The 14,193-nt window shown below is 46.6% G+C and overlaps 1 pseudogene; it reads right to left on the bottom strand.

Annotated features, from left to right (window-relative positions):
- Positions 1 to 13,301: 13,301 nt before the first annotated feature.
- On the bottom strand, positions 13,302 to 13,638 carry LOC114618782 (annotated as a pseudogene).
- Between the last annotated feature and the right edge of the window lie 555 nt (positions 13,639 to 14,193).

Here is a 14,193-nt window from a genome sequence, read left to right as displayed (position 1 = left end):
CCTTAAGATGGCCACATGACCGAGCTTGACCTACAGATTCAGTGCAATGTCTACCAAAACTTTGATGATACTAGTCACAGATTTAGAAAAACAAATTCGAAAATCCACTGGAGGCACAAAAGACCGTGGGTGGGAAAGGCAATCCTAAGTACAAAGAGCATGTGAGAGGTGTCACAGTGTCTGTCACAAAAGCTCCATGGATGGCCTAGAAACAGACACAGGGTGAAGGGATGCAACAGACGCAGAAGCGGCCCCGCACAGCAACTGCAGCTGGCCTCTTGACAATGGTGCCAAACACATGCAATGAAGAAAAGAGCCTCTTTGACAAATGGCGCCGAGGAAGTTGGGTATTCACACACAGGAGTGAAATGAGATCTCTCTCACCTTGAACAGAAATCAATTCAGTGTGGATCAAAGAGGAAAGAGGGAGAAGCCACTTCAAGACAGACGCATGGTCAAAGAGCTTCTGGTTAGAACTCGAACAGTCCAGGGGACAATAGTGAGAGCTGACAAAAGCTATTGTACCCGATGACAAAGGTCCTGTACAGCAGAGAAATTCATTGCTGGAGTGAAGAGACGCCCGTGGGATGGGAGGGAATCCTGGCTGGCTGTGTGTGTGTGGTACATTATAATATATAAAGATCTCAAAAAACCCAAAGCAAACCCCAATAAGTGGAAATGTAATCAATAAATCAATAAATGGGAAAATGCGTTGAACAGACGATTCTCTAAAGAACACACACACACACACACACACACACACACACACACACACACGGCCATTAAACATATGGGGGAGAAATTGACCTTTACCATCACCTACCCTCTATGCTGAAAGCCTCTGGGACAGCTTCTGGGCTATGGTCTTGCAAGTCCACAAGGAACTCTATCCTGGGCTGAGGAGGCTCTGACAGCTAGCTAGGTGGAGCATGAGGAGGCCTGTGCCAAGCCCAGTCCTTATCTGTGTTCCAAGGGCCCCAGCCTTGGCCTCTCCTGTCAAGTCTCCCATGCCGAGTGTGCAGAGGGCCCAGAGGGCCCAGAGGCCCCTGACTTCTGTTTGTGCCCTCTTTTGAGGGGGATCCATAGTTCTGGGACTTGCATAGAAGTGCAAAACACTCAGACAGGAGCCTTCCCCTCAGGGAGAGGCAGTGCACTCTGGGCCTCTGTTTTGGAGCCCCCTGTCAGTGTTTCCCAGGGATGAGTTCAAAGCAGGACCTGCCTTGACTGTGTTTGTATCTGAATGCCAAGATCCAGGAACTGTAGAGTCTGAAGGAGATATTCCGTGGGCGGAACACACCAGTGAGGCAGGTCAAAGTGTCTTGAGGCCTGAATAGTGTGTCCTGGGCCGAGTCTTCCTTGAGACCAACCCTCTCCTGGCTCTTATTTCTTTCAGAAGCTGTCCCTTTGCCTCTCAGCTCCTGGTAGTGGCTCTCATCCCCTAGATCTTCTAAACTCTGCGTCAGGCTTGTAGCCTGTCATTCTCAATTTTAGCGTCTTTGGAAATATGTCCTCGTCTACCAATCTGACCTTAGTATGACTATCTCCTGTGACTCTTGATGATAGAATGTCTACCTGGGACATGGGGCAGCCTTGTGGCCATTTGGTTCAAGTTAAGAGTGTCCTGTACATGACTTGTGCATACCTCCAGGGCCAGGATCTGCAGCCTTTCATGGTTTAGTCTATTTGAGTATGGAGAATGGATGTCAGCCCGCTTGTCCCGGAGCCCTTTCTCCTCTGCAAGCCGGATAGGAAAAATACTGTCTGTGGGAAGTAGATGACTTCCTGAGTACATGTGCATTGTTGACAGGAGCATGGTGTGTCAAGGACCCCAACGCCTCAGACTCTTGGAAACAGCAAAGTCTTTCCCTGCTCTGTGTGTAGATGTTGGCAACGTATAGAGGAGATATGAAATGCAGCTTCCTCCTCTGGGATGTTCATAGCCCTAGACTGCTCCCCTATAGATGTGTTCAACTGACATCAGCTAGACCCGCCTCCTTCAGCTACATACAATAAACCCCCCTCCTCGATTCAGGTGTCTGTAACAAACACTCACCTTTCCAGGCTACTCAGGCATCTCTACGAGAGAGCACAGCCTCCAGGATCCCAGCTTTTCTGTGTGCCTGTCTGTGTGTCTGTCTTTCTTTTATTTCCCTGTCTCTCCTGTCAGGTCAGCCCCAGAGCTGTTCAGGTCTCAGCAGTTTTCTTTCTCCCCTTCTGGCTTTTAGCCTTCTGGCTTCTCCAGGGAGGGTGACACCCTTGGATCCCTTGGTGCATAATCTCTATTGGTTGCTGTGTGCCCTAGACTTAGAAGCAGAGGTGACAAGTTCTTTGTCAGGCTGACCTCTTCTCTCCACAGGTCTTGGATGTGTTTCCAGAGAGGGACCCCCTCCCCCTCAGGTCCCTCTGTCTATTGGGCTCCAGCAGCCAAGGAGTCCCGTTCCTGCTGGCTTATTCTGCCCCAGAGTTTCCTTTTTGGGACCAAGCTCCAGCCTCCAGCAGGCCGCAGCCTCTGTGTCTTCCTCCTCTGCTTGAGACTGTGAAGAGAAGTTCCTACCATATGACCAAACATGACAGCTACAAAGACACAGGTTTATGTCTGTCTTACTGTCTAATCTCTTGTCTTTTATATCAGTCCCCCCTTAATTGGAACACTAGGGTTCTGGTTTAATGCAGAGAAGACATCCCTTTCATGTCTGCAATCTTAAGACAAGGTCAATCATTCAGCTCAGGTCTGATGTCAGAACAGTTTTCAGGAATGTCTCTGTTGAGTTGGGGAAGACCATTTTTATCCTTAGTTTTTTTTAAAGGCTTATTTTATTTTTATGTGTGCGTTTGTCTGTGTGTGTGTGCCTGTGTGTACATGTGTATGGCTGCCCGCGGAATCCAGAGGAGTGTGTCAGATTTCACGGAGCTAGAGTTACAGGCAGTTGTGAATTGTCTGCTGTGGGTGTTGGGAACCAATGTCAGGACCTGTGGGAATGCAGCGATTGCTCTGGTCTGTGTAGAGTTTGCTAGCAACATGATCCAACCTAGAGTAACCTGGAAGAAGGAAGCTCTATGGAAGGGTTGTCTCCCTCAGATTCGCCTGCGGCCATTTCTGTGAGAGGTTGTCTTGATTGATGGTGGATGTGGGAGGGTTCAGCCCACCGTGGGCGGCACCATCCTTAGCCAGGTAGCTCTGGGCTGTATAAAAAAAAATCTACCTGGGCATGAACCTGGAAGACATCCAGTAAGTGGTATTCCTTTCTGGTTCCTGCTTCAGTTTCTGCCTTCAGTTCCAGCCCTGAGTTCCCTCAGTGAACTCCATGCCAAAGAAATTCTCTCCTCCCCGAGGTTTCTTTGGTTGTGGTGTTTAACACAGCAACACCAAGCCAACTAGAACACGCTCTTGATAGAAGAGCCCTCTCTCCAGCCCTCATCCTTACTTTTTGAGCACATCAGAGACGGGCACTGAAGTGATCATGTTCTACAGTTTCTCTTTATAAAAAGTGTGGTAGATGTATGTGTGTGCGCGTGCATGCGTGTGTGCATTTTTTGTATGTGTTGGGACCCTGAGTGTAGGCATATAGACACATAAGTGCGTGCACCTGTGGAAGCTCAAAGCTGATGTTGGGAATCCTCCCTGATGGTTCTCTCCTGTTATTCAGAGAAGCAAGGACACGTAATCAGACTCAGATCTTGTCATTTTGTCTAGTCTCACTAGCCAGCTTGTTCTGGGGTTCTCCTGTCACTATACTCCAAGGGTGGAATTACAGGTGGGACACCATGCCCGCCTATCATTTACGTAGGTGTTGGGGATCTGAACCCTGGTCTTCATACTTGTGGCAAACACTGAGACAGTGGTTCCCAACCTTCCTAACACTGCAATCCTTTAATACAGTCCCTCATGCGGTTGTAACCCCTAACCATAAGACTATCTTTGTTGCTACATTGTAACTGTAACTTTACGGATTGTTATGAATTGTAACGTAAATATCTGTGTTTTCTAATGGTCCTAGATGACCCTGTGATAGGGTGGTTGTTAGCTTACAGGGCGATTCCTATAGGTTCCTCCCTGGGGCCTAGCAAGGGCTTACATCATCACCTGTGCTGCTGCAGCCAGGTGGAGCATATAAAAGGGCCACTTACTACCAGGCTCTCTCTCACTCACCTTTTCTCTTTCTTCCCACATGCTCCCCACCTGCCTCTCTTCTCTTTTTCTGTCCTTCTTTCTGTCCTCCTCTGTCTTCTCTTTTGTGCCCTTTTGGCTCTGCTCCGGTCTGTCTGTCTCTATCCGTAATCCAGGTCCTCATTCCCCTCCCTTACCCCAAGTAAACCTCCCTTATACCAGGTCTGTCTCAGGGTGTGATTTCTCAGGGTTGGGGGCACTTTGGCACAGGCCGGCTAGGTACCCCTGCCCGCCGCCTCATTGTATTTTATAACACTAGTATCATGACTCAGATGGGCTATCCTAATGCTTGTGCTCCCCGCTGAGGGTTTAAGTCACACCTGCCGGGACCCTGGGACCCTTGGACCGTATCCCCAGTTTGCCTGCGACAGGCTAGTTCTGTCCCAAAAGGCTTGTGACCTACAGGCTGAGAACCGCTGTGTGGGATCAACGCACCATCTCCGCAGCCCTATGGTTCGACTCTTAAAAACCATCTAAGATCCCAACGTCACACGCCCAAGTCTTGGTCAAAGCCTGTGGTAGCCTGGAAAGATAGTGGAGTCTTTAAGGGGTGGGGCCTGGTGAAAGAAAATGACGTCATTGGGAGTCTTCTACTGAAGGAGATATTGGGGCTCAGGCCCCTCCTTCCTCTCGCTCTCTGCTTCATGGCCACCCAGAGGCCTTTGTTTTTATCCCACAGATGTTTTACTTCTTGAGAGGTACAAAAATTAATCCTGATGCTTGTAAGGGTTTAAACCCACTGAGGGTTTAAATCACACACACGGGGACCCTGGGACCCTATTCTCAGTCTGCCTGTGACAGGCTAGTTCGATCCCCAAAAGGCTTGCGACCCACAGGTTGAGAAAATGAACATGGCCACGCCCTCCAAGGATCAATAGCTCTGAAGCAGTGAACCAAAACCTTTCCCTCCCTTGAGCTGGTTTTTCTGAGGCATTTTATCATACTGATGGGAAGCCGACTCACACGGGGAAGTGCAGTGGTCTCTAAATGTTGCATCCCTGGGCGGGGGGGAGTTAAATTACCATTTAAATTCTACTTGACAATGTTTTACTTGGCATTTGTATGTGTGTATTTCAGGCAATATTAATAAAAAGTTTTTTTATTTTTTGCTTTTAAGGTTTAATGATATAAGCCACTGGTGGAAACACCCAGGCTTGGAATCTCGATACTAAATTTCAATTTCTTTTTAGGACTATTGGAATTTTCTGTTTTATCTTGCATTATTTTTTTGCTAAGTTTTGCTTCTCAACCAGTTTTCCTGTCTTACAGTCACTGAATTTGTGGGTAGAAAGTTGACTGTAGGAAGGACCTGTAGTGATAACACCTTTTACCTTCTGGTTTTGGACATTTGAGCTCTCTTTCCTGATCAGGCTAGTTTATAGGGCTGTCAAATTTTCTTCCTTTCAAAGAGTCAGCTTTTGACTTTGTTCATTTTCTCTCTTTTGTTCTTCAGAAATATTAAATTTAAACTCCCCTTTAAATGTTCTCCCAGCCTCAGCGGCTTCATAGATTAGGTGATTTTTAAAATATTTATTTATTTATTTATTTGCATCTCAGTGCTAGGGGTTGGACCCAGGGAAGAGCAGGGCCACTGGGTTATACGCCCTGCTTTCTGTAGACTCTGATGTGCTCAGGTCTTCTGGCTTCACTGATACATTTGTTATTTAGAAATATCTTGTTTAATTTCAGAATAAAATAGTTGGTGTTTCCTTTCATACAATGTTGCTAGTGGGTTTGATTGGTTGTTAGATACTGTGTTTGGTTTTAATCCTTTTAAAATTATTAAATCTTTCAGCTCAACTTATAGTCGATGGGATGACTATATTTTCCTTAAAAGAATGTGCACTCTGAAGTTGCCAGGAGTCCTAGTCTATAAATATTAGCTAGGCCATGGTGGTTGGTAATATTATTCATATCAGTTGTATCATCAGTTACTGAGAGAATGGAGTTGAACTCCCTGACAATAGTTCAAGACTCATCTATTTCTCCTCAGCGTTTGGTCCTTGTATAGTGAGATTTTGCTCTAATATGAACATGTCTGTGCTTGCTATGACCCCTCTATCTTTACAAACAGGGCTGAATAGGCACTAATAAAACCCTGAACCTTGGTGATTCCTTATCTGATATTAAGATTATAACCCTGGCTATAAAAGAGAACTATTTCTTTCATTTTACCCTTACTTAAAAAAGATTTATTTATTTCATATGTGTGGATGCTTTGCCTGTATGCATGTCTGTGTACCATGTACATGCCTGGTGCCCAGGGAGGCCAGAAAGGGGCGTTAGATCTCTTGAAACTATAGTTACAGATGGTGATGAGCCATCATTTGGGTTCTGGTAATGAAATCCAGGTCTTCTGCAAGAGCAGCCAGTGCTCTTGGCAGGCGAGCCATCTCCTGTTCTCTGTCCTCAGTGTTTAAGGACGTCAGCTATGGAGGCTTTAGCTGGTGTTGGTTTGGCTTTTGCAGTAGCTTTGAACATCTGTCATTTTACTGTTCATCTGTGTGTCTCTCTTGCGTGTTTTCTGATCTGGCTTGGGTTTTTCAGATTCCCCTTTCTGCTTTCTTCTGGATGAAAGAACATGTGTTAGGATTTTGTTTTATTCTATTCATTCTCTCAATCTCTCTCTCTCTCTCTCTCTCTCTCTCTCTCTCTCTCTCTCTCACACACACACACACACACACACACACATTTATGTATTTGTGTGTGTACATGTTTACTTGTATGCATGTATCTATGGTATATGTGCAGAGATTATAGGATACCATGCAGGACTCAGCTCTCTTCCCCCGCTGTGTGGGTTACAGGGATTGACAAGCTTGGTGGCAAATATTCCTACCTTCTGAGTGAACTTGCCAGCACCACTAAAAACCCTGAATAGTCATTTTAGGGTTAAATTGCATCATTAAATTTAACCTTCTACTTAGAATGAGTAGATGATCACTTCATGTGAATGTAGAACTCTCACAGACATATACACATCAAACTCCCATCATGGTCCCTGCACACTCCCATCACACCCGCCAAACACCCCGTGTCCCCAACACACTTCCATCACACTCATCACACATCCACCACATATCCATCACATACCCATCATGCTTCCATCACGTGTCTGTCACACTCCCACCATGCTCCCACCACGCTCCCACCACGCTCCCACCATGCTCCCATCACGCTCCCACCACGCTCCCACCACGCTCCCACCATGCTCCCACCACGCTCCCACCATGCTCCCACCACGCTCCCATCATGCTTCCACCACGCTCCCACCATGCTCCCACCACCCTCCTGTCATGCTCCCACCACGCTCCCGTTATGCTTCCACTGTCTTCCCAACACACTTCCATCACACTCCCACCATGCTCCCACCACACTCCAATCACGCTCCCACCACGCTCCCACCACGCTCCCACCACGCTCCCACCACGCTCCCATCTCACTCCCATATACTTCCAACACCTTTATCTTCCTGTTTGCCATTGTTACCTGCAGTGTACCAGGAGATAGGCTGCAGTGTAAGAGGAGATAGGCTTTATATTTATTAAATTTTATCATGATTTCTCCCTGAAGTTCCAGGTGATGCCTCTTCTGTTCAGCCTCAAGTGTTCCTCTTAAATATTTATTTTTTGAGACTGTAACATACATTTCCTCCCTGTCCTTTCTCCCTTCAGACCCTCCCATATGCCCCCTTGCTCTATTTCAAATTCATAACCTCTTTCATTCATGTTGTATATGTATATTGTGTGTGTTCTTACATACATAAATTCAACCTGCCCAGTCCATACAATGTTGCTTGTAAATGTTTTCAGGCTAGCCGTTTGGTGTTGATAGCCAGTTGGCATGTGTTTTCCCGGGGAAGACTATTCTCCTGCTTAAGCATCCCTTAGCTGTCTGTAGAGCTGAGGCCTCATGACCTTTCCCCTGCCCACATTACCGTGTCAGTTGGTGTCCCCCTTGCTCTGCTCATGCTTGGGAAGTCACTTTGGTGAGACTGTGTTGAGGGAGATATTTAAAACGGCAGCACCCAATCTGGCTTGTTTTTAATCAGTAGCCATCTTTTTGACTAGCCTAGGCCTGCTCAGTCCACCGGCTCAGGTGGCCAGAGACACTGCCCCTGTCACCCACAGGACACCAGCATGGGAGATGGCTCTGCCAATCTTCCACTCTGTCTCTACAAGGCTGGGCTGAGCCCAGACCATCCTGTCATCCACATGGGCCCGGTAGAAATGAGACTGTAATGTTTAGATTATCCAAAGGCTTTCTATGTTTGGTAATGCTCAATAACAAGATGCCCACGCAATTGGAGGTGTTTCCCAGTTAACTAACCTTGATATAAGTTGTTACCCAGGACTGTTCTCGGTATATGTGTGTTCATCCATGGCTCTTACATCTCTGTCTCTCTTAGCTCTTCCTCTTCTTTCTCCTCCTCTTCTCCTTACTCCTCTTCTTCCTCTCCTTACTCTTCCCACCTTAGCTCCTCCCAACTTGTGGGGAAAATGTGCCACTATAAGACTGTATGGGTGTAGCTTCAGACATTCCCAGGAGACACAATCTCACAGTAAGTCTCCTTGTATACTGTCTCTATACCCTTTTTCTAAGATCCCCGAGCCTTGACTTTGGGAGCTGTGTGTTGTAGATCTATGAGTTGGAATTGGGTTCTAGGACTCTGGCATTGTGATTGGTTGTGGTTTTCTGCCATGGTTTCTGTCTATTCAAAGAGAAGCTGCCTTGATGAGGGGAGAAAACCACACTTATCTCTGGATATAAACACAGATATTTAGAAAGTAGTTAGAGGCTAGGCAGTGGTTGTGGTTCTCCTCCAAAATCCATGACATCATTAGCCCTGGATGGATGACTGGGTTTCCAGAACCAGGTATGATTTCCCTCCTGTCCAGTGAGTCTTCAGGCCATCTAGAGAACTGTTGGCTACCACCAAGGTATCAGTGCCAGCACTGTACACTCAGGGGCATTGTGCCATGCTGGGGTTGGTTTGGGTTTTAGGTATCATACCTCAGGAGGACTGTTGGTCACCTCCTTCCATTGGCAGCTTGTGTAGTGTCTTCTTGTCTCATGAGAGCAAGTCCTCAGGGAAGAGGCTTTCTTTCTTTCTTTCTTTCTTTCTTTCTTTCTTTCTTTCTTTCTTTTTTTAAGCTGGGTCTGAAGAGTTTATTGCCTTCTCTGCTTCATGGAAAATGTAACATGTTTCTTCAGCACAACTTTGTAAAGCACGGTGAGCATAGCTGAGTGTGTCATATTTCTACTCTCAGTCCACTTCGCAGGACCAAGTCATCAACTGTTCCACGGTAATTAAATACTTCTTGCAGTCCTTGGACACCATGCTTAACGTTCACTAATTTTCTCCTTTCAGTATAGGCAGCAATTCACCATTGTCTTTCAATTCCTTGACAGTATCCAATTGGGAGGAGGCTTTCAAGTCAGTTGCAGCTCAAGGGCCCCTGGGCCCTGGGTCTGAAGTACATGATGTCACCAGTAACGACTGACCTTCTATCTCTGGGTGGGTGGGTGGGGGCAGTCAAGGACATTAGCAGTAAGCTGTAATGTTCTGGGGGACTCTTGAACAAGCTGACCAACAACTTAAAAAAGAACTCTCATGCCTGGTGTTTGTTAGGGGTGGTCTTCAGTTCTTAGAGGGGTCACTGTCAGCCCAGATGGGGACATTTCATTTAAATGATACATGTGTACCTATACACAGACTTTCATGTATTATGAGTAATTTTAGGTTGGTAGTGATAGAATGTTTCCTTATGACTTTTTCAGACATCCTTACTGATACTTTACTGTCTCCTTTCTCCTGCGCTTTTCTTCCCCCTCTCTAAGCAGAGCCCCCTCCTTCATCCATTCCTCACCCATGAGGATTCAGACCACGTGTGCTCTGATGGTCCTCTCTGCTCCCCCATCCCCACCTCAGCACCGGTCCCTTTTGAGATTTCTGTAATAAAGCAGATGCAGTGGGTGTGAAATCTGGTTTCTTTTGGCTTCCGAGTGTCCTTATGGCACCTGTGTTAAGGGGCTGATGAGCCCACGCTCACATGGTCCAGGTAAGCACTCTCCCACTGGGCTTCGGCCTCAGTCTTCCTTTACTTTTTCTTTTTTCTTTTTTTTTGTTTTTTTTCTTTTTCTTTTTGTTTTTTTGTTTTTGTTTTTTGAGACAGGGTTTCTCTGTATAGCCCTGGCTGTCCTGGAACTCACTCTGTAGACCAGGCTGGCCTCAAACTCAGAAATCCACCTGCCTCTGTCTCCCAAGTGCTGGGATTAAAGGCGTGCACCACCACTGCCCGGCCCTTTATTTTTATTTTTTATTTTTTAAAAGAGACTGAATTTTTTTTTTATTGGATGTTTTATTTACATTTCCTATGTTGTCCCCTTACCCCCACCCCCCCCCCCCCCGGAACCCCCCATCCCCCCCCCCCCCCTCCTTCTTCTCTGTGGATGTAACCTCTATCTACCCCCCCCCCACTCCCACCTCCCCACCCTCAAAATTCCCACCCCCTGGGGCATCCAGCCTTCATGTGGTCAAGGTTCTCTTCTTCCACCTATGCCCAGCAGGGCCCTCCACTCTTACATATTCAACTGAAGCGCTGGATCCCTCCCTAAGTGCTCCCAGGCTGGTGGTTTAGACCCTGGGAGCTGTGGTTGGTTGGTATTGTTGCTCTCCTCATGGTGCCGCAAATCCTTTCAGGTCTCCTTCAGTCTTCTCACTAAGTTACTCAGCCTGGCTTTAGACTCCTTTGTGGCCTAGGCAGCCTTGGAGATTGTGGTCTTTTGGCCTCAATGTTCTGAGTAGCTGGGACAATGGACTGCTACTACCCAAGGCTGAGTGACAGTCACCTTTATTATTGAAAGATATTTTTTTTTGGGGGGGAGGGGCATAGAGTTCTGAGTTGAAAGGTTTTCCCTTTGGCATCATGGAGGACAACCATCTTTTCCTTGTTGTGTTCGGGATTGAACCTGGGCCCCCATGGTAGCACTGAGCCTCTTGGCTTCTCTCACCAAGCGTTGGTGGTCCTGATTACTTTTTTGGGAGGGTCTAACTGCCCTTTCTGCTGGCTTTTCTGGGTGTCCCAGTTCATTTTAGTGATCTGGCTATTGCTCTCTGTAGGAGTATCTTCGTTAGGGTTTCTATTTCTGTGGTAAAACACCATGACCATAAACAGCTTGGAGAGGAAAGAGTTCCAGTTCAGCGGAGGGTTCTCCATTATACCCATCACTGAGGGATGTCAGGGCAGGAAGCTGGTGGTAGGAATGGAAGTGGAGGCCATGGAGGAGTGATGGTTACTGGCTTGATCCTCCTGGCATGCTCAGTTTGCTTTTTCCACACTCCAGGACCCATGGGTGGTACCACTCACAGTGGTCTGGGTCTTTCAGCATCAATCATTAGCCAAGAAAATTCTCTACAGACCTGCTTCCAGGCTTATCCTGTGAAGGCATTTTCTTCCCTAAAATTCCTCCTTCCCAGATAACCCAAGCTTGTGCTCAATGACTTTAACCCAAGCTTGTGCCCAATGACCTCAACACTCACCGGCACAGCGTGCCTTTATGGTTACTCTCCGTTCTGTGAGGGGCCTGCTCCTTGAATCCTTAATTCATTGTCTTTTATTGTATCTAGGGAATCAGCTCGCTGTTCTTTCTCTCCTTACATGGCCTACCCTGTTTTTCGTTCTTCCTCCTTTTTCATCTGGGTCTGGCCTTTTCATATCTCCGCACTGTTTGCTTCTTCCTCCTGTTCTCTATGGTCCAAGCTCAATGGCTTTTATTGATTGATTTAGCTCACTGACTCTTCTTCCAATTCCATTACAATTAACGAACCTATATTGATGCAGTGTCATTAGCCAGGACCTACAGTTCACTCAGACTTCATTAGCTTCCCTTCCCCTGCGTCATCTCTCTGTCCAGGAATTTATTCTTCCCAGCCTGTATCTCTTGCAGCCTTCCCTGGTTTGTGATCACTGACTACATTTGTGACCACATTCCTGAGGGTGTGGTCAAGTATTCTGGGGAATGTCCCTAATACTGGGAAGGAAGCCCGCAGAGTTCAAGCACGCTCTGTTCATCCTTACCTACCCCCAACATGAAAGACTGCTGCTGGTGTTTACAGGACGCCACCCTCATAAAGTGGCTTCTTTATCTACCTTCCCACTGAGCCATATGGAAGGTCATCGTCATATACATTCAAATCGATAGAGTGGGAGTCTGCTCCTTTATGACTGTGTAGTACTCACATACATGGTTTGACATTGTCTTGCAAGGGAGAATTATCATTTATCTTCTGTCTGTCGTCTATCTATCTATCTATCTATCTATCTATCTATCTATCTATCTATCATCTATCTATCTATCTCTTATTTATACCATGATGGATTCATAGATATTTACTTGATTGTCTGGATTACAATTCAATAATAGTCATTTTAATGCTAAAAAGATCTACTTATTATTTTAAAACCATTGTTGTGGATTTTATAGTCTCAAGGTGGGTCATTGGTGGTCCCTGCCGTTGGTCTGTGTGACATCGTGGAATATCCTGATTGTTTCTTCTCCTGAGTGCTTCCTCAATTCCCACCGGGCTCATCTTGAGTATTCCCTGCCCTAATTCTAGAAGCATCCCCAGGGTACGTTAGCTGTTTTCTGTGGAGGATGACTTTAGGAACCAGGGTCTGGATGTGGAGTGCAGTATTACTTCTGAGTCCTCTCAGCTGGCAGGGAGGAGACATGGATGTAAGTGCACAGGAGCTTGAGGGTGTGCACACGTTGACACGTGCTCCTGGGTGCAGCCATCTGGACTGACACCAGGCATGAGCAGATGCAGGTGTCATCAACCTCATTGCTTGTCCATAAACTCTTCTCTCTACTGTGAGAGCCTGGATTCTACCACCTAACATCCATTTCTAATCCCACTGCACATGGATAGGAACATCCAAGTTACTAACCCATAGCACCATGTGTCCATGACTCAATGAGGTGTGCAGTTCCTCCTGCTTCCCACCCGCCTTCCCTGCACTGTGCTTTTGTGTGAGAATGAAGTCTCTTACTGCAGTATCCATGCCTGCTCAGAACTCTTCGACCTCCTAAATGTGTTTTTTAAAGAATTCGGATATGTTAAACTTTTTTTTTTTTTGAAACCAGAACATTTATTTTATGACTGATTGAAATCCTCAAGATGAACTGGATGCTGCAACAGCTGCCCTCTTGGGTTTAGGTGTCGCTCCTTCACGGAATCCATGTCTGCATCTGCGATAGGCAATCTTTAGGTGCCTCATCCGACCAGTCCCGGTAGTGTTTCGTCTCTTAGCCTTGGCGCTCCAGTTATACTTTCTCTTGCGCTTGGCAGGGTAGCCGCATTTGCCACAAGTCGACTTCTGAAGGTGGTAGGCCTTGGAGCCACAGCAGCGGCACAGCGTGTGCGTCTTATTGTGACGCTTTCCAAAGGATGATGTTTCTTTCGTCATCTTGCTTCTACCGGTGAGGCCAAAGAGACCTGAAAGCTATGTTAAACTTTTTAAAAAATATATTTTACCTTTATTTAGCCACAGGCCTCTGTCCGAGTGTACATGCATGTGTGAGTGCAGTGCTCACACAAGCCATCAGGTGGCGTGGCATCCTTTGGAGCTAGAGTGACAGGTGTGTGTGAGCTGCCTTGTGTGAGTGCTGGTAACAGAATTCGGGACCTCTGCAAGAGCAGAATACATTCCCAACCACAGAGCCACCTCTCCAGCTTAGAAGTTTCGAACTTCAATCAAGTCTAGTGTGCCAATGAATCCAGTTTCTCATGAACCCTGCTTAGGATGTTGTGTTTAAAAAGTCATCATCAAGCCGGGCAGCGGTGGCGCACGCCTTTAATCCCAGCACTTGGGAGGCAGAGGCAGGCGGATTTCTGAGTTCCAGGCCAGCCTGGTCTACAGAGTGAGTTCCAGGACAACCAGGGCTACACAGAGAAACCCTGTCTCAAAAAAACAAAACAAAACAAAACAAAACAAAACAAAACAAAACAAAACAAAACAAAA

This window comes from Grammomys surdaster, unplaced genomic scaffold, assembly GCF_004785775.1.
Source record: "Grammomys surdaster isolate TR1022 unplaced genomic scaffold, NIH_TR_1.0 144, whole genome shotgun sequence".
Lineage (NCBI taxonomy): Eukaryota > Metazoa > Chordata > Mammalia > Rodentia > Muridae > Grammomys > Grammomys surdaster.
This window is presented reverse-complemented; position numbering and strand designations above follow the sequence as displayed.